At 36.6% G+C, this 19,419-nt stretch overlaps 1 long non-coding RNA gene across 1 annotated transcript in view; it reads left to right on the plus strand.

Annotated features, from left to right (window-relative positions):
- The window catches only part of LOC122157210, a 139,376-nt gene that overhangs the window by 22,965 nt on the left and 96,992 nt on the right, over positions 1–19,419 (plus strand). Inside the window, exon 2 of the long non-coding RNA XR_006167799.1 lies at positions 15,303–15,421. This is a non-coding gene — a long non-coding RNA (uncharacterized LOC122157210). The remainder of the gene's footprint in view (positions 1–15,302; positions 15,422–19,419) is intronic.

Consider the following 19,419-nt stretch of genomic DNA (forward strand, 5'->3'; position numbering starts at 1 on the left):
CAGAATTGACCTGACAAGCAGTTTTCCTATTATCTTACTTTCAATATTGTATTAAGAGAATATTCAATGTTAATTGCTTCCTTCATTAGAAAAGGATTTCCATGAATCCTTCTCCATACAGCTTTACAGGCAGTTTACTGATTTGGAATGAGATCTACAGAGTATTTTCTAAAAAGCAGTATAATCTCCCCCGTGTTAGAATACTGTCTGATTGGAATGCTTATATGATAACTCGTGCTGGTAGCACAGCAAGAATTTGTAACTTTTTTCTTTGTTGTACAAGGAAAATATGCAAAAGTATAAACTTCCATGTGATTTTACATAATTCTTATCACTTTTATTAAAAAAAAACCAAACAACTTCTAAGTACTGGAACAGTGTACGAGTCAAAGGGCTGGAGCACTTCTCCTATGAAAAAAAGTTAAGGGATCTGGGCTTCTTCGGGATGGAAAAGAGAAGGCTTCGGGAAACCTTGTTACAGCCTTCCAGTGTTTGAAAGGAGCTTATGAGCAGGAGTGACTTCTTACCAGATGTAATAGTGATAGAACAAGGGAGAATGCATGTAAACTAGAAGAGGGGAGATTTAGCTTTGTTCTGAGGAGGAAATTCTTTACTCAGAGGGCTCTGACACTCTGCCCAGAGCTGTGGGTGCCCCATCCCTTGAGGTGCCCAAGGCCAGTTTGGATGGGGCCAGGGCAGCCTGAGCTGATGGGGGGCACCCAGCCCATGGCAGGAGTTGGGGCTGGGGGTGCTTAGGTGATCTTTAAGGCCCCTTCGAATTCAGAACATTTATTATTCTATGATGCTGTGACAAATGAGTCTTGTAATTTCTTTTGCAGGAAATGTACAATAAGTAAATAGAAAATCTGTAGCTGCAAATTCTGTATCAAATATAGGAGAAAGTGGTTTCATAATGTGGCTGATCTTGCATATGAACTGTGTCTTCTTGAAATGGAAATAAAGGTTAAAAAGAAAACAGACTTGGCTACTCTCTCAAATATGGGAAGAGCATTGCTTTTTCCCAATCTGCATTTTGGAAATTAAGATTTGTGACCTGCCTACTTCAGAATTAATTTCTTATTAGGCTGTTGAAGTGCAGATTGAGATGGAATCTGAACTTTTTTTTGCATCCTAAAACAGTGTCACATACTGCATGCTCACTGTAATATCTAGTGCATTTGCTTCCTTATCTGTCAGTTGGAAAAAAAGCTTTCAAAAGTGATGTATGATGAGTATGGTGTTCTTTAGAAATGCCATTCTGTTCCAAAACTGTAGAGTCTCTTTGGCCAAAATGTTTGCTATTTTGCTTGTTTTTAGGAGAAATAGAAAAATTCCAAAATACAATATGATCTGCCTACATAGAGTCTTATGAAAGTTGTTATTGAAATGATAATGTCCTAAGGGTTATTATTTTTCAATGAAAGTTAAAGTTAAATGTTTTGGATTTATTTTTTTCATTTTGTGTCTCTCCCTAATGCTCAGTTAGTTTTTCTGTTTCACAATGCTGCTCCTTTGGGATTGGGATGAAAAGACAAACAATTATGACCGGATTACATACTGAATGTGTGCACTTGGTTGGTGTTCAGCGAGTTACATTGCAGTCCAAAAAATATGAGAAGGTATGACTGAATACAAATCAAGCGGAAGACTCTTGGTCATAGTGACTCCCAAAAAGAGAGTAAAAACTAGTGACTAGTAAAAGTGAAGGAGAGGATGAGAGATGAAGAGGGCAGTTTTGGTGGTTTTCCCTAATTAAAGATATCTGGAAACATGCTATTGTAATTTCATACCCCTGAGTCCTCCAGACACTGAATATTTTTCCTCCAAGTTTACACCAAATTGTAGATTGCTCCTCAGTTTCTGTGTGCTCAGTAAAATGCTTTTTAAACCAGTTTTATTTGCAACGTCAGCAGTTTTCTTCCTCACTTGTTTTTATATTGCTTAGATTTTAAGGGAAAACAGAATAATTGCATGTTGAGGCCTTTAGAAAAAGTAAATAATTACATTCAATATCCATTTAAAAAAAAAAACCAGTTGTAGTGGAGATAATCTAAGGAGAGCAGATATAATTCAGATATGAAGTGAGCCATGATTTCTATGTTCATCATAATTCTAGGAATAATTCATAGTGCTGAATATATCTTCCTTGTTTTCACCATCTTGTGTGATAAGGATGTTCTCCCCTTTTGGAGTCTGACTCATTGATCTTTTATTCTCAGTGACTTCTCCTGCACACTAGAGATGAAGTTCTTTCTGGATTAGGTATGGGAAAGACTTTCAACACAGTTGCAAAGAGTCATTGGAGAATTAGCAGTTAAACCAAATGTTTTGTTACTACCTTTCCTGCTTCTAATATGTCTATTAGTGACTAACAAGCTTAACTATAAGTGACTTCTAATTACAAATTATTTTCAAAAGTATTTCCTGAGGTTTTGCTTCACGTTTTTCATGGGAACAATTTTTTTTCTGGCTTCATCTGGGCCTTGGTTTTTCTGTAGAGAGGAGACAAATGAAGGGTAAGAGCAGAAGTATTTCTCACCTTCTGCTTATTTCAGCAAAGTGTTTGTTGTATGCTGGTACTGCTTAGTCTGTGGCCAGTCTGTAGTTCTAGGCAGCTTCAGTGTAGAATAGTGCTCCAGTTGCCTCTTTTAATTGTGAGGACATTTTTTGTATGACATCAACTCTGTTGAATATTCTTGACACAAATCAACCAGATTAATTTTATGCTTTTTTTTCTAGAGCAGTGACAGGCAAAAGGCAGATTGCTGACTGCTAAGAGTACTGAACTAGAGTTCTGCAGTCCTGCATTGTAGTTTGGCTGCAGCATTAAGTAGCTTGGATAAATCAATTCCTCTCTCAACTTCGCAGTTACTATTCTTCTAATCTCCTTTGTCATGTGTTGCTGTTAGGGTTGGAAGCCAAGTGTCTGCAATTTTGTCCCATGTTATTGTGTGTATGTCACTCTTTGAAAAAAAGATCAGATTGTTTTTTTATGTACTGCATAACAAAGCCCTTCTCCTGCTTCAATGTCAGACAGGCTAATTTGGCAGAAAAAGAATCTTATTGCAAATGATCTGACCTTTCTCAATAATCTAGCATGTTCCAGACGCCTTGTGAGGACAACAGAGAAAGTAATTTATTTTCTGAGGTAAAATGATTTAGACAAATTTATTTTTTGTGGATACAAGATATATCATCATATTCAGTTTGAAGAAGCAGTGGCAAAGAATGGGGATGAGAAATAAAAGCAAAAGGTATGAACTTGTATAATTCGTAATAATTGTAACTTATTTATTTAGATAACCTCTAAACATTAGCATTCACATTTGGCTATCAATTATTTTGGAATACTGTGAAAGGTATTTTGAAGTTTCCAATCAAGTCTTTTTATTTAATCATTATTATTGAATCTAAGGTAATAATGTGACTTTTTTTTTATGATCTAGACTCAGTCTCTTAGCTTATCTTACACAACGACAGAGCCTGCATGCTCTTAGGCTATACTACACTAGCATGTGTGGTACTATATGATGCTATGCTCAACTATAGCTAATAAAGACAAGAGTTGGTGACAAAATTGCTTCCCTTGAACAGTGTCTAAGGAAACAAGCATCTTTTATTTAAGAGAGTTGTAATTACTATACTGCTTAATCACTGGCTGATGTCTCCATTTATTTGTCCAGCTTACTGACTGACGTTCATTGACAGTGTTTGTAGGCATAAATTATAGTGCAAAGTAGAAACTGTGCCTAGCAAATGCTTTCCTATATTATTTCATAAGCAAGATTTGATCAGACAATTTTTTTTTTTTTTTTGCAGTCATTTACAGATTTTCTTTTCCTGTGGAAAACTTGCCTTTATAGAAACTGTGCTTCTCTTCCTCTTCAGAGAATTGTAGAGTAGAGTCGTAGAATAGAATCAGACATCTAAGACCACACAGTCCTACTGTCCACCTAACACCAATATTGCCCACTAAACCATGTCCCTAAATACTACATCTGCCCTTCCAGAATTCTGCACTGGGAGAGTTCTATCTTCAGACATTTTTTCCTCTGTTGCACCGTAACTATAGAAAATATGAAATAATCTAAGATAGTATTGGGGAAATTTGTGTCACAAATGCAGGTTACTAATCTATTAGTAGTTCTGCAAGCTTTGAATTCATCATTGCACTGTGGAAACCTCATCAGTACCTTTAAAGAAAAAAAAACAAACAAACCCACAATTATTTATTTCTGACAATGTTCTTTAACAAAAATATTAATTTGAAGTCCTTAGTGAATCCTTCCTGAACTCATTGACTCATTTCAGTGACTTTTTAAACTGCCCAAATGTTAACAAGATTTGTTGTAATATCGCCACTAGCGAGCATTTGGTTAACAGCAATTACAATCTCACTTGCAAAAAAAAAGTCATTGTTTTTAAGCTAACTAGGAACTTGCAGTTCTCTTATTTGTTTATCATTTGTTGTCTGTTGACTAAGAGGTTTTCACCCTTGCCTTTTCTTTCTATTTTTGTGTTGACACGAATTCCTGGAAAAGATAACCTTTACAGGTCATCTAGTCCAACTCCCTTGTAACAAACAGGGGCATGCGCAGCTAGATCAGGTTGCCCAGGGCCTGATCCAGCTTTGCTTTGATAGTCTTCAGAGATGGGGCATCAACAACATCTCTACTGATACCTGGCCTTTGTCATTTTACCTAGTCTACTTGATCCTTATCAGCTCCACACACATTCTAGAACTCTATTTTGGGAATATGCTTCCGTATGAGTTCTTCTTTTGTACACATTTTCCAAGAGAAGACTTACACTACTAGGTATGCACTGTCAGAATCATTTTGGAAGTCTCATAACCACTGATGAGGAAAGTTTTTAATGAGGTGTTCTGGCTCCATAGATGAAGTGAGGATAAAAAGTCCTGCCAGGAATAGCCAATACTTAGAGCACCAGGCAGGAGTTCTATGATACTGACTGGGAGAATCAGGGAGTGGGAGTACTGGGAGTAATTCTCCAGTGAAAATCTGGAATTACCATTACAATATCTTGTTTCTCAAGATGAGTTGGTGGTTGTTTTTTTTTTTGTTGTTGTTTGTTTGTTTGTTTGTTTGTTTTAAATGATGTTACTGCCATGAAATGAAGGTGCTCCCCTCTCTGAGGTACTCACTTTGCTACTCATATTTATCCTGAAGATGGCTTAGAAACAGCTGTGCAGCAAGTGATCTGCACACCTGGATGTGATTTGAATAATGAGAAAGATGATCGAGATCTCAAAAAAATGATTTTTTTTTGAAAAACTGGTATAAAGTAAGCAGAGTCTAGACATTAGATGTCCAGGTATGTTATGATTAAGAGATGATAAAGGAAACATGAGAAATATTATGGAATTATAGTGAAGCAAGATAGGCTGCTATCCCTTCAAACTGGGTAATGGCGTTAACATTTTGTTGTTATTTATGTTCTGATTGTGCAAATGAAAATAAATATCTCATTAAAATATAGTTTCATACTTTAGCTCAGTTTTCTTTTCTTTTTTATTTTCTTTTGCTGAGTGCCTTCTATGAATTTATTAAACCTTCAGGAGAACCTAGCAGATAGTCATTCATTTATTGATTATTGGCTTTTAGTGGGATGTTATGAAAACTCTAAGAAGCAAAGGAAGTGGGAAGTTTCCCTCCTGCTGGTTTGACCAACTCCCCTATTGCTTTCTTATCTGCAAGAGATTACAATGAATTCAGCAGTGGGCAGGCTTTTATGCACTATGAATATATTCAGTCAGAGAAATTTAATTTTCAATAAAGTTGCCCAGATTTTAGTCAGTCTTGAGGCTTCAGTGAAAGCATCTTGAGACACAAAGGATATTACTTTTACTATGTTCTGTGAACAGTTCCTTTTAATCTCTGATATTATAGTATGAGTCATTACCTTGGTAGCTATGTGAAGAAGATATTCTAACCACTGGCAATAGCTCTCTCTTAAAAAGACTAGAAAATTGGATGATACATCCTAAGTAAGAAGGGGAGGGATTTGTCTTTTTTGAAAAAAACAAAAACCATGTATGTGAAGATAAAATTAACCATCCTTTCATTCTTGAATGATGATGGAGGAGCAATCATAAGAAGTTTACTCCACAACGATAAAAAAACAAAACCACAAAAAACTCCACTCAGAACCAACAACTTTCTATCACTTTCTTGACCCAAGAAAGTGTGAATTGATAAAAAGCAGTGTCTCAGTCTGGCCCTCTGCTCCAACATGTATGTGTATGCGTGTGGCATTTTTTACTTTGCTAGACTGAGTGATGCTGCTTCCTGGGACTTAAGCTATCTTAAAATAGCTTCCAAAAAGTGACTTTACTAAGTACTTTTATTTTCATGTTTTAAATGTTGTCTTGAAAATTTTGATTGTTTGCTTCTTGTTGCTATTGTCTTGCTTTATAAGGAATAAATGTATATCATATATTTTTTGAAAAGGTACTACCAAGTAGATGCATTTAAAATGCTTTCATTTTGTACAGTACAAATAGTACAAGTAGTAGAAAAAGATGAGGAATTTTTGAAAGCAATTTGAAAGAAAACCAAATTTCATATGTTACTGTGGTTTAGTGTTCCATTTCTAGGGAAATAAAATTTCAGAGAAGAGGGTTTTTTTGTTTGTTTGTTTGTTTTTGTTTTGTTTTCTTTCATTTGAGGGCTGTCTTTGCTCTGAGTATAATGTTAAGGACTCAGTTGTGTTCTAAACCCTCGATCCTCTTTAGCAAGTTCCAGTTAACTGAAAGTCTAATTAGACTTTTTTAAAACAAGTTTAGTAATCAGTAGACAGAGACAGGATGAAATGTTCCTTTCTATAAGTTTAAGGTGTTAGAGTTACTGGCAGGTAGTAATCTTGTGGTAAAAATACTTTTTAGCTGTAGTGGAGTTTTTCTTAACAAAGGTGAAAACCTTTATCTGTCTGTGAAAACAGCAAACCAAATGCCTCACAACCTGGACGTTTTTCACAGAAAATTATTGCCCAAACCTACAGTTCAAAAACTTAAGCAGATACTAACATAAGTGTCCTAAAATAAATTTTTGTACTTTGAATTGTTCCAAAAAGTGACAAATGAAAATGAATTATAGCCCAAACCATTCTGTGATTCTCTGATTCTACAGGATTATGAATGTACAAATGAAACTCTACTATTAAAAAAATCCACACACACACACAAAACAATTCATAACACCCTCCCCACATATACATACAAAGCAAATCAAAACAAAATGGATGCAAAAATCCCAGATGGAATAACTGTTCTTTCCCATGCAGTCTTCTATGCGTAGAGCTACAAAAAGGACTATAAAAAAGAGTTCAGAGTTCTGGGATGTCTAAAATTAAAATGTGAGTCTTCCTTTACTTTCCTGAAGCAGACATGATAAAACAAAATGGGCCTTTTGATTAAATCTCCCATATCCCCTTCAGGCTATTGTTTGAAAAGAATTTCTTTTCATATACATGGCTAGCACGTGGGATTAAATCTGTTATATAAATCTTCTGCTCTTTTAAAACTGATACGGATGGTGGATGTTGATAAAATGTTTGTTGTCTCACTAAATTGTTTGGATAATTTGATTTTGTCAAGCAGGATTTGTAGTGATAGCAATATGTGTAGAGCTAGCATTTGCAGGCTGAAGAAACTAATTTCTTGTGTTTGACTAGTGTTCAGTGGTATATAATGGATTTTTTTACAGATGATTCTGGCAGAGAAAAGACTCTTCATCACTATCGCTATACAGCATGCACTATTTTCTTTAAATGAATGACAGAGATAAGGAAATCCTGGGCTAACGTGTATATTTCAGGTGCATTCTGGCAATGCCCTAATGAGTATCAGTATCCCAGAGGGGAGAGTCTCTGTTCCCTGCTGTTAAGCAGTGCTTTTGACACATCTCTTGTTTCTTTCTGGGGTTCTATATGTGATGCCCAAGAAAGCAAGGCAAAGAGCAGTGGAGCCTGGAGATGAGGGGACAAGGACAAAGGGTAAAATCAGCTGTCATTCTGAACAAAAAGAAAAATAAAAACTGGAGAGAATCGAAATCCAAGGGAAGGACAAAAAGGAAAAGGAGAAATCAATAAGAAGAAAGGAAACAGGAGATTGGAAGGGGAATACTGGAGATAAATGGAAGTTGAAACAAAATGGTTTATGGAGGTTGAGTGAAAGGACTGGAAAATGAACTGCCTGTGCCTGCAGATTAACGCTTGTCTAACAATGCATTTTGTCTGTCTTCCATTGGGACACCTAAAAATACGGCTCTTTTACCTGCGTTTAGACTCTGGCAGAATTTTCTGCAGCCTCCATTACCACAGACTTTAGATGCCTTGCACGTTTCCAAACCTCAGCCCAATGTAATGAGAGTTTGACTTGCAGACTGCTGAAATGGTTGCTTTTGTGAAATGTGGCAAAGTATTTAGTTGGGTGAACTTTTTAAATTCTGAACTGATGCAATTTCCACTTAGGGAAAAAAAAAGTCATCTCAAGCTCTATGTTTATGTTTTTCCCTTGATTCAGGACCAAAATACATATTAAAATTTCTTGTGGCTGTACAGTGCATTCTGACTTCTTGGCATACTGTTCTTTTTCTACTGTCTCTTTACAAGCAGTCAAGCCTTAGGGTCAGAAAATCGCAGTTTGATACCCTGGCCAGAAAATAGCATATTTCACTTAAAGACTTTCTTTATCCAGGTACATCTCCCTTATCCCAAATGCCATCAATCTTCAGCAATCAACTGTATTCTTTTCTGCTGTCATGTCTTATCTGAAAAGAGCAAACTGTTCTTTCTTAAGTGAAGTGCAACCTGGTATTCCAGGTTTACGTGACTGACAAATTCATATTGATATGCTAATTAATTCGTGTTGTCACCTTTCTGCCAGCCTCTTTCTTGCCAGAATGTTCTCTGTCCCACAGGCTTTGTGTTTTTCAAGACTCTTCACCAGTATGATTTACCAGCTAATTCAGAAACTACCACCCCAGAGAACTGAAAGAATCTTTTTTTGGCAGAATGTGCTCTGCATCTTTTGTCTGTGATGGAACTATATACTGTCAGATAGATGTAAAATGTATCATTAGAAATAATTACCAACGTTAGCTCAAAATCCTGTGGAAATTTGCCCTAGTGTATGCATATCTTTTTAAGCTTGTTTATCTTTACTACTGACTTCACTAGCCATCAGTCAAGTGGAAATCCTTTCTGTTTTATGATGTTAAGTTTGGAAAGTGCAAAAATCCAGAAACTATATAGGGTATTTCTTTTCTGGTCATCACAAAATTGTAGAACTATATTCAGAGATAAAATTCTTCAACTTTTAAGAGAAAGGAAAAAATGAAGTAAAATACTCTCTTGAATTCCCATTGCAGTGAAGATGGTTTTCATTAGTCACTGAGAGTTTTATATAGAGTAATGTCCCTACTATTTTTTCATCTAATCAAAGAGGCTTCTGTAGTTCCAGGTGAGTAGGAAGTTTATTGTTGGTCCTTAAACAGTACCAGCTCTCATTTTTTTCCAGTGTCTTTCTTTAATCCTTATGTTACAGTAAATGCATATGGTATCCAAAGAGTTTTTGACTTCTTGTTCTACATATCGTTATTTTTTATTTTTATGCATATTTATTTCTTTGATTTCTTTTATTCTTGTGGATTCTTACATGTTGGTTAGTTGTTCCCAGGAAAATGCACTGTGTTTAAATCACATTAATTCAAATCACTTTGGACGTATCTGGATGTGATTGGACCACGTCCTGAACGCAAGTGCTAGGAGGGGCTCCAGGATCATGTTGCATATACTCAGGTTATTTTTTTTTAATGACATCCTCTTTGTTGTGGTAAATTGACCCAAGAATAAACGTATGTGGTAGCTGTTGGTAGAAGGGTATATTATATCCGTATGACATGAATATTTAATATCTGGTCACAGGTAATAACTGTACAGTAAAGGAAGGACTTTGAAGGATTTCTGAAACATTTAGATATAGTAACAGAGAACAACAAAAGAGAAAGCACTGATGTGGCCATTGTGTTAAATACCAGAGAAGAATTAAAGAAATTATGTTTAAAAACGATTACTCTTTTGGGAAATTATGATTTATTTTAGAATGGGAGAAGACATTTTACCATAAAAGCTGATCAGTTTTTCACCAACTCAGATATACTTTGTCTTATAATATCCCATTAAACCCCAGTATATCTGAGCCAACACCAACAAGCTATTGATAATGACTTACCTTTAGTGTAGATAAGTTTTATATATTGTTATTATTGGGAACCTGCTATGTTCTCAGAATGGAAAGCTCTTATTAATTTAGAAATCCAGGGTAGACTCAGGCTTCTGCATTAAAGAGCAGCTCTTAAAAAAAGTTATGCTTGTCCAGAACACAAAAGATTATGTGCTCCAAATTTATTTTTCTTTATTGTGAAAGATCCTTAGTACAAAATTATTCATCAAACATAAGTGCATATTTAGCATGCTGATTTTCCACACCTTTGTATATCTTCAAAACAATCTGATTAACTAATTCAAACGTAACTGTTAATCAAAACTCCCTTTGAGTATCTCTATAATAATGAAACAGTAAACAGGAACAAATGAAAACATACTTCTTTTGATAATATAAATGGGAAGGACTAGGACAACTTTTTTTGATCTTGAGAGATAATTGATATGGTTGTTCTTGTGTTAGACTTGAAAGGGGTGAATGGCCAAGCAGACAGGATAGGTCAGGCTTGCTGTAGAAATCTTTGAAGGAGCCACCCCTTGGGGTAAAACACAGATTAGAATAAACAAGACTAAGAAACTACTCTGTTAGAAGATAGGACTTCAGATAGTGAATCCCTATTAGAATTGTTTTTGTTTCAACCACTCAGATGCCTGAGGTCATTTGTTGTTGTTGTTGCACGAGTTGGTAGTTTATATGACTTTATCAGTTTATATTTTCCTTGAATATTAACAGAAAATGGTAGGCATTCCTATAGGACTTTGTAAAAAATAAAAATTGATATAGCATTATAGAAACCACTAGATGTAGAAGATAACCACTGGATAACATAGGTAGGTTTAAGGTTTCCAGAGGAAGATGATCACTGTATGTAAAATGCATAGATCCTGCTTCTAAGGAATATGCAGTATGGTGGATGAAAAGCAAATGAAAAGGTAGTAAGAAGTTCTCCAATAGATAGGACTATAGATTATAAATGGAGAACTGTATTTTTTGTCTGACAAATTGAGCATCAAAAAAAGAAAAAGAGACAAAACGTACTTCCTCATTGGTATAACTAGGCTTGTTGATTCATTTGATTTTCTAATCTGCCATGTATCTGAAAAACAAAGTCTTGCCGGAAACACCTTGATTGCATAACTAAATGTCATTCTCTTGGGATAAAAAATTTATGCTGACGCAAGAGAAAACTAAAGACAGCGTGAAGTGACAAGGGAAAAAGAACTAGAATTTACTTCGAAAAGGCAGGAGAGTGTTTAAATTTATGCCTGTCAAAAGTAATCCTTAAATGTCAATACAGTTTCTTTTTTAGAAAGCGATAAATGGAATAGTATAACAATAAGACATCAAACAGTGTAACAAAATGCATTCTGTCATGAAAGAAGAATGGTGACATTTTGCTATAGGTATTGTGGGAGTCAATGGAAAATATTGAAGAATGCTTGCAAACATTAACAAAAGTTAGTGGATTTAGTTAAGTATGTATCCTTTTGTTCAGGAAAAAGAAAGTATTTAAAATTCAGTCATGGCATTTGGGTCTCCACTTTGATTTAGAGAGGCTGAGATAATGCTGTGTTCTTTTTCAGCCCAGCTAGTTCAGTAGAAGCTAACAAAGCATGCAAGGAACTATTTGGGATCAGTGTTTGCATCTGAGCCCAGAGTAAAGCAGAATTATTAATATTTACTTGAAGACAATTATTCAGTCAGTCACAAAACTAAACTGAGGTACATAATCATACAACTTGAAAGGCAGTGCCACATTTTGGGTAATTAAATGTCTTGAGTTTGTTCTTCTGTTTTACACCCTGGGGAAGCTCTCCCTAGTCCTTCCTTTGGAGCTGACTTGACTCTCTGTGGGTAAGGAAGCCTGTGAACAAATTGTGCCTTCACAACTCTTACAATGACTTGTGCGTAGTGCCTCCCTAACAGAAGCAGACATCTTCAACTCAGGAGAGCTGAGAAAAGTTAAGGGTGCTTGGCTTTAGGAAGAAGCAGCTAGTGGCAAGATAGAAGCACTGTGTGGATATCTAGTGGATAGATAGAAGCACTGAGGGCAGAACTCACTGTGTAGTTATTGTGCATTAAGGCAAGCCTCTATAAAAACAGCAAAATTAATTTAGAAGAAATTAATCTCCACTCTCCTCCCACCCCCAACCAAACTTACTATTTTAGTCAAACTATATTTTAATTAAATGTTATTCAAGCTATTTTCTCTCTATTGAGAAACTGGCAGTATCATCTTCTGTAAATACAATGTTATGGAGATATTTTGGTGGCTGAGTGCTGTCAGAAAGAACAGAAGCAGCTCCTTTAGCTGCTAGTAAGGGCTAGCATGGTGTCTAATTGCCTGTGCTTAGAAATATAAGGTGCAGCTAGGACAGTTACAACATTCAGGATGTTCCATAAGCTCACCCAGTGTTTGTCTTTTGATGCTATCTGAACACAAAGCCTTTAGATTACAGGAAAATCTTTTCAAATAAGGTTAGGCAAGCATGACACAGGTTAGAGAAAATGCCTCCAGACCGTGTTGTTTATGTATTTACCTCATAATAGCTTCCTTTGAAAGGGTGTTTTGTGAATCAAATAGCTAGTATTTATAAAGCTATTTGGAAAATGTAAGTAGAAACACTGTGCAAATGCTCACTATTATTACTACATATGAATAATTCAATTAAGATCAACTATCATTTAGCTCCCCATGTTTTTGATGGCATGAATTTCCTATAGGCTAATGAGTAGGCCAAAGAAGTTGGGTTTTCTGATGATTAGGAAGAAAAATATATCATTTCCCAACATTATAATTATATACAGAGTCTCCAATGTGAGCTCCAAGACTTTATGTATAATAGTTGGTCCTGTGGGTATTATTTGCTCAATAGTACCTTTTGTATATCATCCCACATCACAGCATTTGAGAATTTTAAATAAGCATTGTGTTTGCAGTGTTGGATTACAGAAGATGATACTTTAAAAAAGATTTTTCAATGTACTGCATTCTGATGGATGTCACCAGTGAAACTGCTCTGTTCACACCTCCCATATTTCTCCAGCTAAAAGCTAACAGAGTGCTTCTCAGACTTACCAGCTCATTACAGTAACATTTGATTTCTGTTTGGTATATATAACTGTGCCTTGTACTTTCTTTTATTAGCAGGCAAGTTTGTTTTTCTTTATAAATGTGCAAGTAATCAGATGGCTCTTAGCTACAGCATTTTTTAGCACTCTTGAATATGTAGCATTACTTTAGCCCTATGGCAAAACCAGACAAAATGTTTGTGATTTAGGCGTTTATTCCAAGAGCATTACATGTTGTTTCCCTTCATGGTGTAGCATAGAAGAGCAGTAAAAACTGCTCAGCTGCATGTTTCATTTAGCTACGATGTCAGTAGACACTCAGAGTGTTGTTTTCAGGCTTGTGACAGTGGGCAGAAGATAAATGTGTAGGGTGCAAGGAGCAGTGGCAAGAGGAAAAAGAGCAGAGGCTCTTTGTGTGCACGTGCTAACAAATGTCATGTCTGCCTGAAGTAACTCATCTGCCTTGGTTTCTCTGCTTGTCTTCTGTGTTTTGTCTTATAGGCAGTTTCTGCCTTTGTATCAGAAGCTTGAATGCGTGCTTGTCTTTCCATTGTAAATGGTCTAAATGTATTTTCAGATTCTTTCGTGTGTCCTGATACTGCTTGTGAAGCAATTCTCCCTCTTGTACTTGGCACAGCTAGCAACATAGGACTTTTTTTTTTTTTTTTTTGACATTTTTAAAGAACTGACCCTTGCTCTTACTCTCCTTCTGCCTTTGTTGCCTTGTGCTAGAATACAACTGGAAGATGAGACATAAGGTCTGTATGTTCCAAGCTGATGCAAGCCAGATACAATGCTTCTAGAAAATCTCTTTGAACTGGTTCTTGTGCCATTCATTTACATCTGTTCAGCTCTCTCTCCAGTTCTCCATACATTGAAATGAAAAGCAGAAAACAGGGATGATGAGATCTGTGCAGTGTCTCAGTGGATTTTTATCTCTGTTGTTCAGTGAAGTTTCATTTTGAATTTGGCTTACTTTAAAAACAAAAAACAAAAACGAAAAACTGCAAAAGAAAGCTAAGCTCTGTTATTTCTGAACCATAGAGAGATTCACACTGAATTTGTAGGGCTTTATGATTCTGAATTGTATTTACAGAAAATGGCAGGAAATTAAAATTAATTGAAACACCTTTTAGTTGTAAAATTTTTAAATGTGTAGTGAATTAAAAATAGTTTTGGTTCATAAGAAATTATCATTACTTTTTAAGGATTTATATTGGAACATATATCTTTTCAAAAGTTCTGGAAAAGATCTGCTTTGTTAATTTATCACATATCTCTCATGTCCTTTCTGTATCTAAAGGGGGACTGTAAGAAGGAAGGGGACAGACTTCAGCAGGCTCTTCTGTGACAGGAGAAAGGGAAATGGTTTCACAACAACAACAACAACAACAAAAAAGGGAGATTTAGATAGTACGTGAGGAAGAGTTTTTTACAATAAGGTGTTGAGGCACTGGCACAGTTTGCTCAGAAAGGCGGTGACTGCCCCATCCCTGTTCATTGCAGAAGGTTGCAGATGACCTTTAAGGGTTCCTTCCAACTCGAAGGATTCTGATTCGTTGATCCTACATCCAGGCAAGAAAAGGCAACTTTGTCTTCTAACAGTTCTTGATTGCTTTGTCGGTGGGTTTGGCCCATTTCATTTTCTAGATATGAAGATATCCTCCTGGTTAGAGAAAAATTTCATACTTTGCATTTGAAGCCACATGTTATGGGCCCGGTACAGAATAACACAGGATCAAACAGTAGCTGTGTTTCTACTGTTTCCACAGATACTTAATTAGGAAGGAATACAGAGCAGTGAAAATGAGCAGGGAGGCAAGTGCAGAACAGGAAAAACATTATTTTATATTTGGCAACAAACGCAAATGAAATAATGCTGAACTACCAACTATGGCAACCATACACTGTTACATAAATGATTAATACAATTTCCTGTCCTGAAGATAGAGAACACCACTCTGAAACTCTTTTTTTCTTCAAGGTGGCGTAACGATGCAGACTGATCATCCTGTTCCTGCTGTGCCACAGTTCTCAGCTGTGAAGTCCGTTGTTGGAGCTGACCTTTATTTCAACAGCAAAGATAATAACAGCTTGTAGTTGGTGAGTGGGGTGGGGGTCTGTGCAAGCTCAAGCTTGCAAAAGCTTGCTGTGTAAGATTTGTCTAGAGAAACAGCTAATAACCAGTGCTGAACACGAGACATAGGAACTTCAGATGAAAGTAATAGCAACAATAAAATACCTTTAAGTAGTTTAAGAAATAAATCAAATTCTAATTCTCTTCCAGCACTGTCGTTCTTGTGCTTTGGAAACAGATACCAAAATATGCAGCTGTTGCAGCAGAAGTTATTTCCTTTTTGTAGCTCTCATTCTTTGAGTCGATTGACTAACATATTCTCAGTGAGAAAAGCTATGAGAAAGAAACGTGAGAACCTAAAGCATCATACAAAGCCAACTGTCTGTCCTGCTCAGGAGCTGGTTCAGCACAGACTGGAAGTGGTTCAGAGGTGTTGTTATTTTGTATGTCTTGCTTCACCTTTGGCAACAATTAGCAGTCTAAACCACACTTTCATAAACAGCGATAGCATTAGATAGAAAAGAAAAATAGCTGCAGTCTCTTGACTTCTGGTTCCTGAAGGCCTTGCTATACTCTTGAGAGTGCAGTGATGTCATGAGATCCTGCTTCTGTTGAGTATCTTTTTTTCATGTAGCTCTTCTGGGACAAACTATAGCAGAAGAATAAATGTCTGCTAATTGGCAGTCAGCTCCTGTTCTGGCAAGAGTAGGGATGAGTTTTGATGCTTGTTTCAGCTGAAGCTGTGTTATATATTTAGTTCTGCTCTGGAGTCAAGGAGCGGTGAATGATTCCTAAAGAAATATGTGAATAACTGAGGAGCTGCTGGGAAAACAGATCAGCATCTAGTGAGCAACTTGATGTTTGAGAAGAAGGACAAGAAAAGTAATGATCTATCTGAGGCAAGAGTAGAGTGGCCCAGAATTTGTTGATTATATGAAGCTATGAACCCAGATTTGTACTGAAAACATTGCCATTTAATTACTCACTGACCTTGGGCAGTCATTTCTCTTTGATGCTTGCTTTTATTTGCAAAATTCATTGCAGTCTATGCTGTGTATCAAAGCTGGACCACCACGAAAAATACATTAGTGCTATTTTGTTGAAAGAGCCACACGGACATCTTCTTTTACTATCTTGATTTCCATTCAAAGGAGGGCATGGCAGCCATTCTTTCTTTTTGATGCTGTGAAAGTTTAACATTATTGAACTTTTGGGTGTATTCTGCATCTGCAGCTGAATTTTAGTTATTTTTGAAGGTACACCAAGCAATTGGCCAGGGGGGGTTGTAAAGAAAGCATGTGCTTAATATCTGTCATGGCCTACAGTGCCTTAAATTATATTGCTGATACTGAATTGGCTAGAATTACAAGTATTTTCAGTACCAAAAGGCACTGCAATTCTTTTTATATCCATGATTTTATCTACTTCTACAGTTGGGAAGACTCTGAGACTCCTACTATAATACACTCAAAATTACTGCCAGTGGGCTTTTGAAGACCTTCTGTACCTTTTTGTGTCACTGTCCCAAGAAAAACAGCTCTGTTATGACAGAACATGATTTGCATCAGATGCAAATGTGATTTATGGTTAGAAAGAAATCTAAATAGTAGGGAGTGTGAAAAGGTAACTTTAACAGATATGAGTGGTGTATTGTAATTCATGTCTGCAGGAATTATATGATTCCCACACAACATAGGAGAAATATTATTTTCTACTTGGATCTTCAGCTCAGAATTTTAATGTTAGATATAATGTCTCATAAATACTTTTTTCTGATAATTCAGTAACAGGTCTTATGTATTTCCATCATAGAATCAATAGGGTTGGAAAAGATCTCTAACATCATCTTGTCCAGCTGTCAATCCATCACCATCAATATTGCCCATTAAACCATGTCCCTAAGTACCACATCTTCATGTTTCCTGAATGCCTCCAGGGACAGTGACTCTACCACATCCCTGTGCAGCTTGTTCCAGTGCCTGACCATTCTTTTGGATATGACATTTTTTTCTAATATCCAACCTGAACTTCTCCTGCCACAACTTGAGGCCATTACCTCTCATTATAACGCTGGTTATATGGGAGAAGAGGCTGACCCCCACCTCACCATATCCTCCTTTCAGGGAATTGTAGAGAGCAATCAGGTCTCCACTAAGCCTCCTCTTCTCAAGATTAAACAATCCAAGTTTTCCCAGCTGCTCCATATAAGACCTGTGCTCCAAACTCTTGACAGCTTTGTTACTTTCCTCGGTACATGCTCCAGGGCCTTGATGTCTTTCTTGTAGTGAAGTGAACTGAATACAGTATTTGAGGGGAGAAAATTGTTGTTATTACTGCTGACTGTCCATGTAATAGTCAGCTGGCTAACAGTCCCGATCTACAAAGTGTGAAACTGCTGTGAAATACAGTATCTTGCCGAGTGCTGTAGCTCCTGATGTGTTTCTGGACCATGATGCTGCTCTGAATTTGGCAGTCCTCTGTTGCAGTTGGGCCACTGACTACTAAACAACTGAAGAGGAAGCAAAACTGGAAGACAGTAGGTTTGTAGCCTAGAAATGAGAATATTTGTCTGAATCTGGGAATGATCTGTGTTCATATGCTTACCTCAGTGCTCATCTCTGTACTTTATTCAATGACTTATTAAATGTGTATCACAGAAGTGTTGCCTGGAAGAGAAGATGTTGCAAATGCAGTAGATTATTGACTTGCATGCTTTGGTGGTCATGGATGGTTTGCCTTTGACATAGAGAGTACGTTTTGGTAGTCAAGCAATACCCCTTCTGAAGCGATTATTACCTAAGTCTGGAATGCAATTAACTGAATAGGAAGAAAAACAGCTGTTAAGATTTAATTAAACAAGTTGTTGCATGCATATTTCTGCACACAACTGAAGACTGAACTGGCATTGAAGGTGATGTGGATGCAAAGAAACATGCAAAGTTCATGAAGAAAATACCTTGTTTTCTGACATTGCATCTTATTTTGTTGTTAACAGTTACTGTATATGATAACTAGCTTGAAGAGAAATTGGAATTTGAGGACTGGCTTTGGGAACCCCCTTCATAAAATGACTGTCATGTTTTTCTGCAGTGCTTCTGATGTCTAAAAGAACTAATTTCTTGTTAGAACTGACCTTCTTGTAAATCAAGAAAGCCTTTGTTAGGTGGTGGTTGGGTGGTTTTTTTTTTTGTTTTTTTTTTTTTCCCCATAGCTTTTTAGTCTTTTTTTTCCCCCAGTAGCTAATTGCATTATATTTGTTTTCCAGTTCTGAAAAGCCTTATATGTTCTCTCTGCTCAGATATAATGACCTTGGTTCAGCCTTAAAGAAGTGTATTCACTAAAGACACCGTGCTCATCAGAGCCATGGTAACTCGTGATTTGTCTATTACAAGTTATAGAGTCACAAATGTTCAAACTACAAAAACGTAGGAAAATATTTACTGTCTGTATCTTGCTAGAGCTGGAATTCTTCTTCAGACTTTGAAAAGCAGCCTGAAAAAAAGAAAAGCTTAGCACCTTCCTAAAGTCTTTAATTGCATCAAGAACTCTGTACCTCATTCTCAGAGCACTGAGATTTTCTCTGACAACCACATTAGGCAACAGATGGGGAATTTAGATTACTTTGATTCTTGTAATTTGGAATTATTAGATTTTTTTTTTCCTCATGGGACATCTGCTGCCTTGCATCATTTGACAAAAAATATATGTCTTGTGAGACTGGGAGAGGGAAGGAATGTTTCCAACAGCCATGAACTGACAAGTTCACTTCTGTTACCCTGGGATTTTGATGATGTCTTATGCTGTAGAATCTGTGGTTGAGCTAATCTTGAGGGAATCTGGACTCTTACTTCTCTCTAGGGGAATTCAGAGGTGATCTGGCAAGTGAAACTGCAGTTCTTGTATCTGGTGTCAAGTAGACTCTCATGGCAGATACGTTGTTGTACTTGGAGCTTGTTGCTCTGACGTTTTATAGAAGACCAGCAGCCACTTCTGGCATGTCGCATATTTATTGCTGTTGAGGCAT

Source organism: Centrocercus urophasianus, unplaced genomic scaffold (assembly GCF_019232065.1).
Source record: "Centrocercus urophasianus isolate 14NV4802_14NV808 unplaced genomic scaffold, USGS_Curo_1.0 seq_13, whole genome shotgun sequence".
Lineage (NCBI taxonomy): Eukaryota > Metazoa > Chordata > Aves > Galliformes > Phasianidae > Centrocercus > Centrocercus urophasianus.